Source organism: Oratosquilla oratoria, chromosome 33, assembly GCF_046742065.1.
Source record: "Oratosquilla oratoria isolate Oo_2021 chromosome 33, ASM4674206v1, whole genome shotgun sequence".
Classification (NCBI taxonomy): Eukaryota; Metazoa; Arthropoda; class Malacostraca; order Stomatopoda; family Squillidae; genus Oratosquilla; species Oratosquilla oratoria.
This window is the reverse complement of record NC_134809.1, coordinates 7,140,363-7,156,798: the sequence shown is the minus strand read 5'-3', so window position 1 is coordinate 7,156,798 and position 16,436 is coordinate 7,140,363. Positions and strand designations below refer to the sequence as shown.

Below are 16,436 nucleotides of genomic sequence, written 5' to 3'. Positions count from 1 at the left end.
TTAAATTTGAGTAAATTTGATCATTTCAGGATGTTACACACACAACCACACACACACACACACACACACACACACACACACACACACACCTCGTGGGGCGGTGGTTAGAATTCTCGCCTGCCACTACGGCGATCCGGGTTCGACTCCCGCCCAAGGCTGAAATAATTTCAGTATCACTACGCTGCAGGTTGTTACTCCAACTCTCGTGGGCAGTGTGTTGGGTGTGTGTGCGCGTGTAAGGTCACAGTATTACCCATAGATCGGTCATACGAACTTTGAGCTCTCATCCGGGAAGTTAATAACTGTCGATTAGGAGTCCAACACGTGATCCAAGACCATGGTGAATCACACACACACACACACACACACACACACACACACACACACACACACACAATTAAATTAAAATAAACAAAATTATATTAAATAAAAAGCAAAATTAAATTAAATTATATTAAACTAAAATAAAAAAAAAATAAAAAAAATGTGACATTGTCCTTGACTCTTGACCTTGATCTAATTAGCCCCAAGATCTAATGAGTTCATATCAGGATCCTTGTTCCCCTTTCCTGTAATTTGCACGCCAATTGGCCAAATAGTTTGGCTGTAATGTACTCTTAGCTAACAAATAAACGAATTCGACTAAAATCAATACCCCGTTCCCTGACTTCGTCCGGCACCGATCAAGCGAGGATCATGCCAGTTTGATGATACGAATTACCTTACTATTTATAGAAATCAATTACTAACATCAATTCACTTACAAGGGTTATGTACTGAATATCATTGCCAATACCAGTCAAGACGACTTAGATGCGTATGCATGCTGCATGAGTGTAATCAATCACAAACATTAATGATTAATGTGTATCAAAATACCAGCAAGTAAAATACCCTCGGTAACCTTTCGAAGTTCAGTAATCACTTCGCAGGAGACGTTGGAGACCGAGTGTAATCAATCACAAGCATTAATGATTAATGTGTATCATAATACCAGCAAGTAAAATACCCTCGGTAACTTTTCGAAGTTCAGTAATCACTTCGCAGGAGACGTTGGAGCCAGATAAAAACCTTTTTTTTTTCTCTCCTTTATCCGGTATACATAGCGTCATCAAGAATACTCGTTCTAGGAATCTATATAGAATCCTAGATGAGATGAGAGACAAGCTGGGAATAGACTTGGATGAACGCCAGAAATTTATTTGTCTACTTTGAGAAGGCTGAGCTTAAATCAAGGAGTTGGAATGGAGGAGGGATCGGTTAAGCTTAGATCAGGGAGTTGGGACGGATCAAGAGTTGGCCGAGATCAGAGAAGGAAGGGATGTTACTGAAGATTTGTCCAAACCGTTTAGTTCATCTTCGGAGCTGAAGACAGCAGTACAATGTCCGTTGAACTGCTAGACTGCCACGCGACACAAGAAAATATCCTGTGGACGATGTCTACCGATTTTCGGATTTGGGTTTCCTGAGGCAAACTCTAAAAAAACATCACACAAGAAACCCACAGTCGGAGAAAATAAACTTCGAATGAAAGATTCTATATTTCGGTTACCAACTGTAGCCCTCTTCAGGAAAGTACTTTCCTGAAGAGGGCTACAGTTGGTAGCCGAAATATAGAATCTTCTTTCATTCGAAGTTTATTTTCTCCGGCTGTGGGTTTCTTGTGTGTTATTTACAAACGTGTTACTACATTTCTGTTTAGACATAAACAAATATGTTACATATCTGACACCTATGTACAGTCACAAACAAAAGTTTTGACCCTCCCTATAATTCTCACAATGTCAATATGATTTTGGTTTTTGGAGAGCACGTGATATATTTTCCAGATAGGTAATATTCTTGAATAGATAAAAAATGTCAAAGAATTTTAATTTTGTATCATAAATAAACTTTGGTTAGGTAAAAAAAATGTGCTCGTCACTGTACGTGTCTAAGATGTTTTGTTCTGTGTAGCATTGGAACAAAGAAATCACTAGGTACTTCTAGAGAAAATAGTAACGCAAAAAATAAAAGGCGAAGTACAACGAGATAAAATACTAGAGAAGTTTTAGGATCGTAATCTTAAAATCTTTGGCAAAATCTAGCAAATTCTTTGTACCAAGAGAAAGTAAGATTTTGCTTATTTCATTGGTTATACTAGTGGTAGATTTTACGAATAGGCTACCAATCTAGATCAATCATCTACGAAATCAGATCAACTTCTACTCTAATGATATAGAGCTCACATTTCTCACGCTTATTTATCTTATCAATTTATCATTATCATTTATTAATCTTGTATCGATCAGTATAAGGCATAACTTTTAATCTTTTCATTACGGTCGCACGGGATCACATCTTCTACAGATCTCAATCAGTCTACTGCAAGACAAACTATTTTATTCAGCCAAGCTGAGAGAGCACACTCAGGGCAAAATGGCATCCCACTCAATCAGGATCCTTGAGCCGATTCAGGTCGTTTACCGTGTCAAAATAAATGTTGCAGGGTTTAACATCCTAGCGAAAAGATTAAGGATATAAAACCTGTGTGTTTTATACAGTGTCACTCGTATTCTGGTAAAAGAATGAATGCATAGACACACACATACATATATATGCATACACACACACACATATTATACAGTATTATATATATATATATATACATATATATATATATGTGTGTGTGTGTGTGTGTGTGTGTGTGTGTGTGTGTGTGTGTGTGTGTGTGTGATTCACCATGGTCTTGGATCACGTGTTGGACTCATGATCGACACCTATTTCCCTCCCAGAAGAGAGCTCAGAGCTCATATACGACCGATCTATGGGTAATGCTGTGACCTTACACGTACACACACACTCAACTCCCCGCCCACGATAGTTGGAATAATAGCCCGCTGCGCAGCGATACTGAAATTATTTCAACCCTGGACGGGATTCGAACCCGGACCGCCATAGTGGCAGCCGGGAAGTCTACCAACTGCGCCACGAGTTGTGTTGTTTGTGTGTGTCCGCGTGTATGTGTGTATACACACGTGTAAATCCCACCACATGTATTTACAAAACATCAGCAGAAAATATCTGGACACGCAGATGTGACGCTTAAAAAAAAGGTAAATGACGACCGTACTGCCAAGACTCTGCCTCACCTTCGCTCGCGAGGTCTGAGGAAAGACGCGGACAGAAATCCCGGGGAGTAATATGACGCATTCTTGGACCATGATCTCTCATAACAACTTGCAAAGATGTATGTATTACCATAGCTCCCCGCCGGAAGCGGACCACGGAGAAGACTTTCATATCCCACTTTTAACCGGGTCCCTCATAATGAAAAAGGCAGTGCAGGCAACTGAGTTATGGGGCATGTGGAGGACATAATGGGGCACAGCGACGAATGTGAAAAAGAGGATCTGTCTCTGGAACAAACAAGATTTTGCGTCGTATGACAAGCAGTGGAATAGCCTGTTGGGGAGGAGGGGGGGTTAGTAAGAGGGGGTAGGGGGGACCTAGTAGGAGGGGGGAGAGGGATGTGGAGGGGGAAAGGGGTACATGTACAATGACCAACCCCCACAACCCTCAAATCCTCCAACTCGTTTGCAAATTTCATGAAGCCAGCACGAAGGAGTCGTTCTGAAGGAGGTGACCTCATATGACCTCAATATGACCTCATATGGCCAAAGGTCTCCTTATTCGTGTCGGTGCATTTCTGGTTCGTAATTTTCGCGTTTTACCAAGTTGTGCGTCTTCGTTATGTTTATGAACGCATTTCCTTAAACGTTAATGTGAATTATGTTTTCAAGTCCGTTTCCGCCAAGATCAAATGAACGGGCCACAGCAAGAGTGGGAAACCCTTGGCACGCGTGCCAGCCCTAGTTCGCGAGACTCAGAGCTCACCTTAAAACGAATAACTAATAAATCTCCATCATTGGTAATCGCATGTTGTACTGGGCGGTGGATTAGGCCCTATACAGAAGGTGAAAGGAGAGTTACTCATATTCATATGTAGGCCTATAAAAGCTTTACCCCCGCTAGCCCGCCAGAAATTTTTTAATCAATGATTTGGCTGGCACTTGCACCCACACAAGGTTCCCCACCCTCTAGCAACGCTCTCTGGCAATGACGCGGATTGATGAGAGTTGGACCTATTAAAGGATCACAATGTCTCATGATTTTTTTTTCGTTATTATGTGTCTTATGACATTTTCAGTTAGCGCCTTCTTCTGCTCCAACTGCTGCCAGACGGTTTTTTTTCAGCTGAGGGAAGCCACGCTCAAGGAACCAAGCCCTTCAACATAGTGAGGAGTTTTATGAATTTTGTCCTGGCCAAGAACAGGCGATTTTATGCAGGTCTAGGTATCGAACCCCAGCGAAAAGGAGTCTCGACATGCAGCTAACCCTTTCGTGCATAAAAAATGAAGGTTTAAAAAAATAGATAAATCAACAAACAAATAAATGAATAAATAAATAAATAGATAAATAAATAAATAAAATTCCAGTGATGACCCAGCTTACAAAAAAATAAAAAAAAATAAAAATAATAATAATAATAATAATGACCCTTAAACAGCAAAACATAACACGCTACCCTATTACCCAAATACTCGGGCGAGGTGTTTCAGCTAAACGCTTCCAGTAATCAACCTCCTTAAGAATCATTAATATGCTAATTGCTGCGCTTATATCTTCAGGTCTTTCCAATAAGCGTAAGAGAATTTAACCCAAAAAATGCACATTTTAAACTATTTCATTTAACTGTCGAAAGGGTATCACAGTTAGATAGAATGTATCATAAACACAATGAAGGTCACCTTGATCGACATAGCTAGATATATTGCCTAACGGCAACAAATGTATTAATGTATAATGATATCTAAAGTATTGATAGATAATATAGCCTTGTTAATCTATTTCTATTTGTTTGATCTATAATCATTAATTTATCATAATTGTCAATTATATAAATATCATTATTATGATCATTATCATCATCACCACCACTAGTATTACCAGTCATTATTATTATCATTATCATCATCATCATCATTTTCATCATTATTATCATTATTATCTTTATCATCATTATTTTGTATTAATCTATTATTAATTAGTACCAATGAAAAAGTGATTGATGACTTGGTTCAACGTCGCGAATTCCCCCGTACAGAGGACTTTGTAGCGTGGAATTTAACGAACGATGCCCTTGGTTCAACTCGCTCGCGGCAGGGTTCGAGCCGCCATATCCTCGACATCCGTCGCAGATAGCGACGGTCTAACTCGCTCGGCCAGAGAGTATTCATAAAAGATTTATGATAATCGTAGAGAGTTTATATAATAGTAGCAAAAGAAACAGAACCCCACGAGCACAGCTACTTTTCTACGTATTACTCAAATACAAATAGGTAAATTCACATGATACGGGGCACATAAAAATGAGAATAAGGTCCTTCTTTAGTGTCATCCACATGTAAGAAAACTTCCGTTTTCTAAACCCGTTTTCTTTAATGGCGGTCCCAATATGTCCCATACGGAAATGCAATCTGCTCCCTCCAACCTACCCGTTTTAAAATCGGCAAAATAAATTACCAGCTATCCATTTAATAACCAAGTATCTAAATTGCTTTAATTTGAATATACAAAGGAGTGTCGGTCATTTATTTTACCATTTTTAGTACGGAATGGGAAAGGAAGAAAATCATCTTTCCGAAAGGAGCAATTTAGGATTGTATTTATGAACCACATCCGTTTCTCGACGTTTCTATTAATTATAAGCAAAATATTTTCAAATGAGGCACTATAGTTGTTCTACAGAATAGTTCCATTCCAATTTCAATGCAGAATTATGTATTTCAGACCAATTTTCATGTGGTTGAAATGATTTTGATTTCCATTTGCCAAGGAAATAATTTCCATTTCAGAAATGATCTTTTTATTCCGTTTGGAGAAGCGTGGGAAAATGTGATTTGATTTTATTCTATCTTATTCTATTTATTTTTTATCTTTATCTATTTATTATTATTATAAATATATTGTTAGGGGGACGACCAAAACGAGCAATTTAAAATCAAGGTCACACTCACTTGAACCACATAAAACATTCGAGAAAATCATCTTACCTCAAAACACGCCGATCTTCATCCAGAAAAAAGTGAAATACATAGAACAAATACATCAACATTTCACACAGCTTCTGACCAAATTACTTATAATATTAACCTACATCAACCCTTATTCCCCAGAATTTTCTTAATCCTTACCTTCAACTGTTGGACGATAAAGATGAGCAGCTGCTTTCAAAAGGACTTGTAGTCGTTCGGTCGACTATATCACGTACAATTGTTACGTTGTGAGGTATCTAACAATTTACATGGGCGGTCACAAGAGATTCCGTAAAAAAAAAACATATTTGCCTTCTTGCCTTCACCCTTTCACTACTAAACACAGCAAAATTAATTACCAATAACCTCTTATTATATTCAAACTAGGGCAATTTGAATATTTGGTGAAACGATAGATTGTTGGTCATTTATTCTGCCGTGTTTAGGACAAGAGGGGTTGAGGAAGACATCTAAACTAAGCTCACTTTTTTCACGCTTAACAACTGATCACAAATAAAAAAGAAAATCACAAGCTCTCAAAACAATTCATTATCTTTAACACAAGTAAATAAAGTAAATAAATTTCTCCGTAAATGTTAAGAAAAAAAATCACCGTAACACCACTTCACACAAGATAACGACACTTACTTCGTCCGCCATGATTCTTAGGGCGAACTAACGTGAGAACATGAGAGGAAAACGATTTCTCCACGGTGTCACTATCGTAAACACTTATTAGTTGACATTTACGAGCTTTCGGTAATAGTTCTGCGTCCGAAACACCTCTTCCTGACCACCCAGACTTGGGCCAAAAGTGGTTTGGGATTCCTGATTCCAACGTGTCCGAACAAGTGAACAACTAGAAATCGGTGGTTTGTTTACAAACCCGGAAATGGCGAGTTGCATCGTATGATTGATACATATTACAGTTTCACGATTTTCCAGGTTAATACACGATATCTAAAAGAAATAATACACAGGAATCATTGTAAAAAATATCATAAATTATTTATAACTATAACTTACGTTTAGTATGATTCTAATTGATGATTTATAAATCGATTGTACATGACATGAAACGACGATCCAATGGACCAATAAACAGGATAGAAATAATCCTCTTACATTGACAGCTGCAAACTATTTTCACGAAACTTAAAAATCATATGGGTTGATAAAAAAACACTCAATATGTTTTCGTTTTAATGCTATACGATATTATAATATTCATATAACACTGAATGTATACTGATCATCTCCCTTCAACTAATTGTATTAGCAATGTAATCAGAGGAGGGAGGAGGGGGCGGGGGTGATGTGTGAACGTGTGAACGGGATTTGGGGTTTAACCAACGTGTTCGACAACCAAATACCCCGTTCACACATCACTTTAAACACGTGTCTGTCGAACCGCGTTCGACCGTGTAAACCCCCTCTTAGAGGATCAAACGAGACCTATACCAGTGTGCATTGTTCCTATTGACTTTGCAAAATGACAAAACCCCAAAACAAAAATAACCATACGTAGGAAAAAAAAAACCGAATTGTCCTATAAAACTACTGGCATTTGTCACACTGATATAGCTGTCTTATCTACAAAGTTATACAGCCCAATTCCTCTAGTGTCTATAGACCAGTGGTTCCCAAACTAGGGGGCGCCCCCCCCCCTAGGGAGGCGTGAGGAGGATACAAGGGGGGCGTGAAGTCATCTGCTCAAAATATTTGTTAAATCAGAATAATAAAATAATTCAAAGAACAAATATCTGCCATTACATACATGCAAAATATGATTATAGCAGTCACTCCAACCCGTTTTCTATTAAGCTAGTTCTCCTTACACGTTTTGAACACGTTACCGATACCAACCATCCATCTCACTAAATTAGTTAATAAATTGTGCCTTAGTCTCATGAGTCTTTCCAAATATTATATACCATGTTTTCAAATTATCTCTTCTTAAAATTGCAAGTCAATTTTGCCAATTTGCTAATGTTTAAGCATTTTTCGCTCCCTTTGAACCAGATGTTTCGTTTTTTGTTACTTAGAAAAATGTCTCTGGAATTTTCTATTATTTGTTTGAGTGGCTTTCATGATCAAAATTTAATACAAACAGAAATCTGTTTTCCTGAACAATGCTAAGAAATAAGTGCAAGAATCATTTCACATGAGCAAAAGAGGAGGGGGGGGCGTCAGGTAAGATATAGTTTGGGAACCACTGCAACAGACAGCGTGACACCAGCTATAAAAGCTATACTATATCCTATTTTATCTGTTTATTTGTAATTCTTGAAATTTTCATGTGTTCAAAATAAAGGTTCAGGCATTATGTCACCATCCTTAGCCCTATCAATCATCAATCGTCATCAATTAAGAACATGAGCCGGGTGGTACGTCAATCCACTCGCGCCACTCTCTGTGGGCAAACTCACACACACCCACCCTTCCTACCCCAAACAACCGTTAGATGATTTTATATAGTTATAGACACCCTTCCTCCGCTGTAAATAGATTACTGTATTCAACTTCTAAAACACATTAGGTAATTTGGAAATTATTCCCAAAAGAAATATTGTCAAACTTCTTACATATATTACAAACCTTTTATTGATGTCTGTATAAATTACATTCACGATCTAAGTTTAAGTTAATCAATTCACATTCGAACGAACATTTTTTCAAGCACTTATAACCCGGTCATAGACTTCATTAAATGTAAAAGCTAATTTTCCGGAAAAAATATATAATATATCTCGTTCGAGTGATTAATCAAAATATGTTTAAAATCATTCAACTGTGTATATTCTCTTTTATACCGAGTTCTGGTAAATTAGTTTTCAATTATTTAACGAAAATTAGATTTTCAATTCGAACATGCTGTATAACTATATCTGAAACAAAAGTCACTGATTTTTTTTTTTTTTTTTCGTTCATTTCCTCCCCCCAGGGATGGGGACCAATCAAAACACGAGAAAGGGAAGTGAGCTCTCCCTCGTCCAATCAAAACACTCCGTTAAACGTCTACAAACAAACTCCGTTCACGTCCACAAACAAGCTGCCCTCAATCTATATCCCTCTCCAAAATTCTGACACGGTTAATCTTATTAACTGAGCAAGATCTATTAATTAAAATACGTTGGAGATATAGTTTTTAGTATCAGTAATAATTTCAATATAACATCACACAAAAATATTGATCACGTGACAGTTATTGTGCTTAGTAACAAGAATTGGAGTCACACAAACGGTCAATGAGAGTTTGAACGCAGAGAAATATAACTCAAGACCCTAAGCTGCTTACGACCTGTTTTTCGACCACCTTCGACGGTGGCACTTTTGTTTCTCTCATTGTTAGCACCCCGTGGCTATATCATAGTCATCTTCATGACGGGGAAGTTTCATTCCAATTGCAGCATCGTCTTGAATTATTTTTATAAACAGAGAAACAGCACAAATTAGCCTGGTCGACGGTGGTCGGAAACAGGTCGTAACCTTGGTGTGACTGGGCCCTTAATTTATTTGTGTGGCGAAAGAGCATGAATGAATATTGCATAGTGTGCCTGGATGGTTGGTATGGTCGTGTGAATGATGCGTGATGTCGGAGAGAGAAAGCATAGCAAGGGGTATTGTAGCGAGGGTATGTGTGGGGGTACCCCAAGGGGGGGACTCACGTCAAAAATGAGGCAAACCCGTGTGCGTTTCTCGCTGTGTAGGTGTTACTGCCAGTGAACAGTTGCCAGATGTCGCTAGCCATTTATAGAATCGTCCTGTTTTCAAAAAAGGATGTGTTTGTTGGATAATCATTTCACTTTGTGTTAAATTAGTAATTAACAATTAGACTCTATAGGTAACGTTTATTCTAGTTCTAGTTAGGTATATAATTTCAAATATGATAATGATGCCATAAGATAGCGCTGTGCAGGAATTTGCAAATAGAAGTACGTGTATCTGAAAAACATATAGTCACGTGCTGGGAGTTTGGTACGATGCATTGCATGTAGCTAGATAATGTAGGCCCCTTGTGGACACTTAGTTGTAAGCCGAGGTATTTAATATATACTATAATAAGGAGCAATGTGCCTCTGTGTATACTTCTTTCTGTGTGTGGTTGTGTACGTAATGTCTGACAGATAAGATACGCCGGAAAAACGATCTTCTAGAAAAAGTGAAGATGAAAATAATGTGATTCAAAACTTAAACATTAAAAAAGACTAGGTAATAAAATCCTTATATGTCATTTGACAGTGACTTGGATGCGCTTTTGGTTTAAACCTTGGTGTTTTATACTTATTAAATTTTACTCCTGAATTTGGATTGCAGCAACTCCACTTCACTACGGGACTTAAATCTCGCGGGCAGCATTAGCTGCCAGCCGTACGACGTGTTGTAATAATACTCGCATCATAAAATATAGTCACCGCTTATATCGATTGTTCTCTCTTTCACCCGTGAATTTTGAAAACCACAGAGAATGGGATTAAGAGCAGAATAGGGAGAATGTAAAAACACAGGGGCGACTACAATAAATATAATCAAGACTCCGATATGGCAGCGTCGCTAATCCACTTGCTCCTCATGACGCCTACGTGTGCGGCACCGTATGGTAGGGGTTAAATACTTGATTTTAGATGTTTGATGTATGCAACCCACTTACTTTAGCCTTAGATTTGAGCGTAATTTTAATGTAAATTTTTAATAATAGGAATTCTTGTAATTAACAAATTCACAATTGTAATTATTATTTCCTAATTGTGTACAGGACCAAGGCACACAAGTTGCACAGCTGCTGTTGGTAATGGCTGACGTTTACAACAATTACCTTCGTCTACGGTTGTCAGATGTCCTCCTCAAAAAGGACAGTTCTTGCAAACCTTCCACCAGCACCATTCCAATGTGCGCTGTCACTCATGCTGGAGGAACAGTTTATACGGTTGTGTCAGCTTCACAAGAGGGCATTTGTTACATTGTGGACCTCTCAATCGGCATGTGCAACTGCCTCTGTGGAAACACAGGAAGCGTTTACAAACATCAATTAGCAGCGTCGCAGTACAGCGCAGTTCGCCTTCCACAACTATACGCCTGCACTGTTGCTGAAAAAGAAGTCTTGTATAAGGTGATATACGGCGACAAACCGATGCTGACATCGAAATTTTTCGACGGCTTATTTGCTGATACACCTGTTAATGCAGTATCTCATGGTAATAAAGAACCAGCTGCATGTGATGATGAGCAAGGAGATGTAGCTGTCGTTATCGAGACCTCCGCAGAGACAACAAATGAAAATCAATCAATTGGCACCAGCATTGATGAGTTCACAAGCATGATCAATAGAGAATTAAAAAGAACTAAAAGCACCTGCATGCTCAGCTCCTTTGCGGTATTTGAACAGAGGCTGAAAGCCTGCAGAAATCCTGCGCAGGTTACTACTTTCCTTCGGACTGCAGGCTGCACTATTTTTAATGCATCGGGGGCGGCAAAGAGAAAAATTTCTTGTCAGCCAACGACCATTGCTAGGCGTCAGTTTGGCCAACCAAGAGGCAAAGCTGCCTTACTGAAAGGCAAGATAACAAAAAGGAAAAGGAATTTAGCCTTAAACATATTAAAAATGTACCAAATGCTAAAATACATTGATGTTTCCATATTACTGTTTCATTTCCTATACCTAACTTATTTCAAATCAATCACAAATAAATACTAACTAATAATTAATGAAAACAATTTAGCATGAGGCATTCAAATAAATGTTCTCTAGGTAATTGCCTTTATTTTAGAATACAGTTACATTTTTATTTATTATTTAGGAAGATTATGAAATACTAGTGTAAACGCCCCTGAAAATCACGGGATTCTGATTTCTCTTAACTTCCAAATAATTCCATCATTTATAGCTTGCTATTACAGTAATTTTATTTGCGTGTTATTCGATTTCGACCTCCTTTAACTATTTATTAATAAATCAAAATGCACATTTTTTCGAAAGGAAATTTATTATTTCGTTGCTTAGGCGATTACTTTTGATATAACATTTTCAATTGTTATATTTTAAACCAAAAGCGCATCCAAGTCACTGTCAAATGACATATAAGGATTTTATTACCTAGTCTTTTTTAATGTTTAAGTTTTGAATCACACTATTTTCATCTTCACTTTTTCTAGAAGATCGTTTTTCCGGCATATCTTATTTGTCAGACATTACGTACACAACCACACACAGAAAGAAGTATACACAGAGGCACATTGCTCCTTCTTATAGTATATATTAAATACCTCGGCTTACAACTAAGTGTCCACAAGGGCCTACATTATCTAGCTACATGCAATGCATCGTACCAACCTCCCAGCACGTGACTATATGTTTTTCAGATACACGTACTTCTATTTGCAAATTCCTGCACAGCGCTATCTTATGGCATCATTATCATATTTGAAATTATATACCTAACTAGAACTAGAATAAACGTTACCTATAGAGTCTAATTGTTAATTACTAATTTAACACAAAGTGAAATGATTATCCAACAAACACATCCTTTTTTGAAAACAGGACGATTCTATAAATGGCTAGCGACATCTGGCAACTGTTCACTGGCAGTAACACCTACACAGCGAGAAACGCACACAGGTTTGCCTCATTTTTGACGTGAGTGCGTCCCGGCGTCACTCGCCATACCTCGCATCAGCAGCAGAGTAAGCCTTATAACGGTGCTGAACACGCGTGTTCATCCTCATATTAGTTAGTTAGAATAAAGTGAAGAAAGTGACATTCCTGCCTTTCCCTAACCCGGACAATTGTATGCGTGAGCTTCTGTTCATCACTCGTGACATGAATGATCACGCCCACGTGAAGGAAAAAGGTGAGTGAAATGAAATAGTAAAATGTGGATAAGCGTAACATTTATTTATTTTTTAGGGGACTAGTCTCCAATCAGAAAAGAACTACATGTTACTCTGGTCCGTACAGATATCACTTCATATTACAAAAATACTCATTACATGAAAAAAAAAAATATATATATATATGTATATATATATACATATATATATATAAATATATATATATGTTGAAGAATGGGCGACAAAATGAGTGGCAGGGTGGTGCGATAAACACCGAGAACCGTTGAAGTTTTATTAACTGACGTTTCGCTCTTAACAGAGCTTCTTCTGAAGAAGCTCTGTTAAGAGCGGAACGTCAGTTAATAAAACTTCAACGGTTCTCCGTGTTTATCTCACCACCCAGCCACTCATATATATATATATATATATATATATATATATATATATATAATATATATATGGGAGTTATTGTACTGTGGGTGTTGATGTGCTTGGAACGTTCCATATTATTCAACACGTGACACTGAATGGTAGTAGTTTTTTTTTTTTTTTTTTTTTTTTTCATCTTAAGGCTATCGACCAATGAGGGGGTAATTAAGCCTGGTTTGAACATGCGATCCTGTTTAATTTACAATTAAAATTTCCACAACAGTCCCATTGTGCGCAAATAGAACACTACTTTGTCAATTAGAATACAGTCATTGGCCAAAAGATTTGTCACGTTTAAATGAATATTCTTGAGTCTACAGTGATGTATAAGCGTCTGGCGCTATGTGTTATATTTCTTGCAGGGTAGGATTATGTGTCTTACAGATAGTGTGTTGCAGGTGTTGCACTGGGGAGGAAATACGCCAGTGATATGAGGATCTAGGTGGGTGATGTAGGTGGAATTCATCCTCAGCCTTGCTATGGCGATTTCCTCCCGGCTATTTCTTCTGTATGATGTTGACCAGTCTGTTATGTGCTCTTTTTGTTTGTGTGTGATGTGGAGATTGTCCCACTGGTGTTGCCAGTGGGCGTGTAATTGTTTTTTTATGATAGAATTGAAAGTGCCTATGTCTATGGGTATATCTGTGATATAGTCCTTTTCTAACGCAGATTTGGCCAGCGTGTCCGCTTTCTCGTTCCCGGAGATCCCAATGTGGCTGGGAACCCAAGAGAGAGTAATGGACTTGTTGGTCGTCGAGAGTGCGCTAATGATTTTGCCCAGGAGAGAATTCCTCATTTGGTTACCTGATTTAATTGACTGTAATGCACTCAAAGAATCTGAGAAAATAACAAAGTTACTATGTGTGTCAGATTGAGCATTTTCTATCGCTTTGGATATTCCGAAGAGTTCGGCAATATAAATGCTCGTATGGTCCGGCAATCTGAACATCATCCGGGTTGTGGAGCTATATAACCCTGTCCCTGTCTTACGGCCACACTTGGAACCATCCGTATACAGTGCCCTGTGGTCAGTGTACCCGTTGATGACTTGTAGGGTCTTCTGTCGGAGTTCTTCTACCGAGCACGATTTCTTCTGGAGGTCTTCATTGATGTTGACGTTCAGGGTGACCTTTTTCCACAGTGGTATGTGGAAGGTCTTCAATTTTGCAATAGACTACAGTGGCACTGAATACTGCTCGCAAAAGGATCGGATCCTGATGGAAAAGGGATTAAGGCTGGAGTGGGTAAAGTGCTCTCGCGAACAAAATTAATTTGCATACAATCTTTCTATTCCTCAATTATTTTAATTACTATGCTGAACAAAAAATATTAACGTCACAAGTTGACGTAAATAATAATATCTTCAGGAAAATTATGTTTTTATGCAAAGACATACATATATAACAAGACATATAAACTAATTATAGTATATTATAATAACTACTACAAAATAAAAACAAAATATACAACATGTTAAGTAAACAAATTTATAAACATTATTTTATTAATATAAAAAAGGCAAAATAATATCATATACAAACCAAAGTTATATTTCTACAAAACTTGTAAGAAAAATGAAGGAAGGAAAGGAGTAACTTCAATATATTTTATTTAATCGCCATTGCAACTGTTGGTCTCGCAGAGGGGCTAAATCAAGGTCTAAATATATTCTTAGATCTTGGGCTAGATCAGGGGTTCCCAAACTTTTCAGCTCATCGACCCCCTAATAAAGTTTAAGATTTTCTATAGACCACCAAACTATTAATTTACGTATTATGTCAGTTTATTATTATTATTGGTGTTGTTATTGTCATTACTGCTATTATTATTATTATCATTATTATTATTATTATTATTATTATTATTATTATTGTTGTTGTTGTTGTTACTGTTATCATTATTATTATTATTATTATTATTATTATTATTATTATTACTATTGTTGTTGATATTATTGTTCTGTTTCTTTACTGTAGTTCTCGTCTCATAAATCACTTTTGGTAATTCTAAAGTACCATAGTCACAGTTTTCGTGTTTGTGGATTTTACTTATTCTATTAGTTTATTTTTATTTATTTATTTATCTATTTCTATTTTAATCCGTTATAAAAGGGCCAAATGGCATCATGTTTTAAAATAGATATTTATAACTTACCACTAGGTTTGATACTGATATTGTGTATTCTTTATTATATCACGGTAATATTCAAGACAATAATATTACACTAGGTCGTCTTCTTAATATTCGTTCACGATATGGTTGAGCGTGTGTAAGACTCTCCCTACATGCATAGAATGGGGAGGAGTTTTGACGCGGAGTGAACTGACTCAGTTGTTCAGATTTTGTATTGCTTGGTTGATTATTCTCACTTTCAGTACGGGAAGAGAACAGGACCATTTCATGCTGACCATTAAATTTAAAAGACTGCCTCTCGACTCCATAGTAATTTACTGACCCCTTTTGACCCCCTAGCAATCCACTGACCCCCTTTCGACCATCTAGAAATCCACTGACCCCCTTTCGACCCCTTGGATGGCCTCATCGAGCCCTGGGGGTCGATATCGACCACTTTGGGAACCCCTGAGCTAGGTGGAGAAGAGTTGCTTATATATGGGAAATGAAGTCTGGGGTGGACGTGAACTGTAGAGTGAGGGGATAATGAAATGCGTCATGAGAAATGGATATCTAGGGATGAATACGCGGAGACCACGATTGTAATATATATATATATATATATATATATATATATATATATATATATATATATATATATATATATATATATATATATATATATTTTGGTATTTTTTGTTGGGTGTGCTACGGTTGCGTGTGTGTGCGAGTCATCAAAAAGTCCACAAGATTATAATTTAACCGAGCAAGTGGTCTGCCCCACATCTATCATAACTCTTACTTCCTTCTATTTCACTCTTTCCTTCCACTAAACCCCGAAGTCTTTCCTCCCTCCCTCTCCCCCATCTTATCTATCCTGCCCTCTAACTAATTCACCATGGTCTTGGATCACGTGTTGGACTCGTGATCGACAGCTATTTCCCTCTCGAAAGAGAGCTCACAGCTCATATGACCGATCTATGGGTA

At 37.5% G+C, this 16,436-nt stretch overlaps 1 protein-coding gene across 3 annotated transcripts in view; it reads left to right on the top strand.

Moving 5' to 3' along the window:
• The window catches only part of LOC143017737 (uncharacterized), a 346,603-nt gene that overhangs the window by 309,939 nt on the left and 20,228 nt on the right, over positions 1-16,436 (top strand). The gene's annotated exons all lie outside the window — the stretch shown is intronic.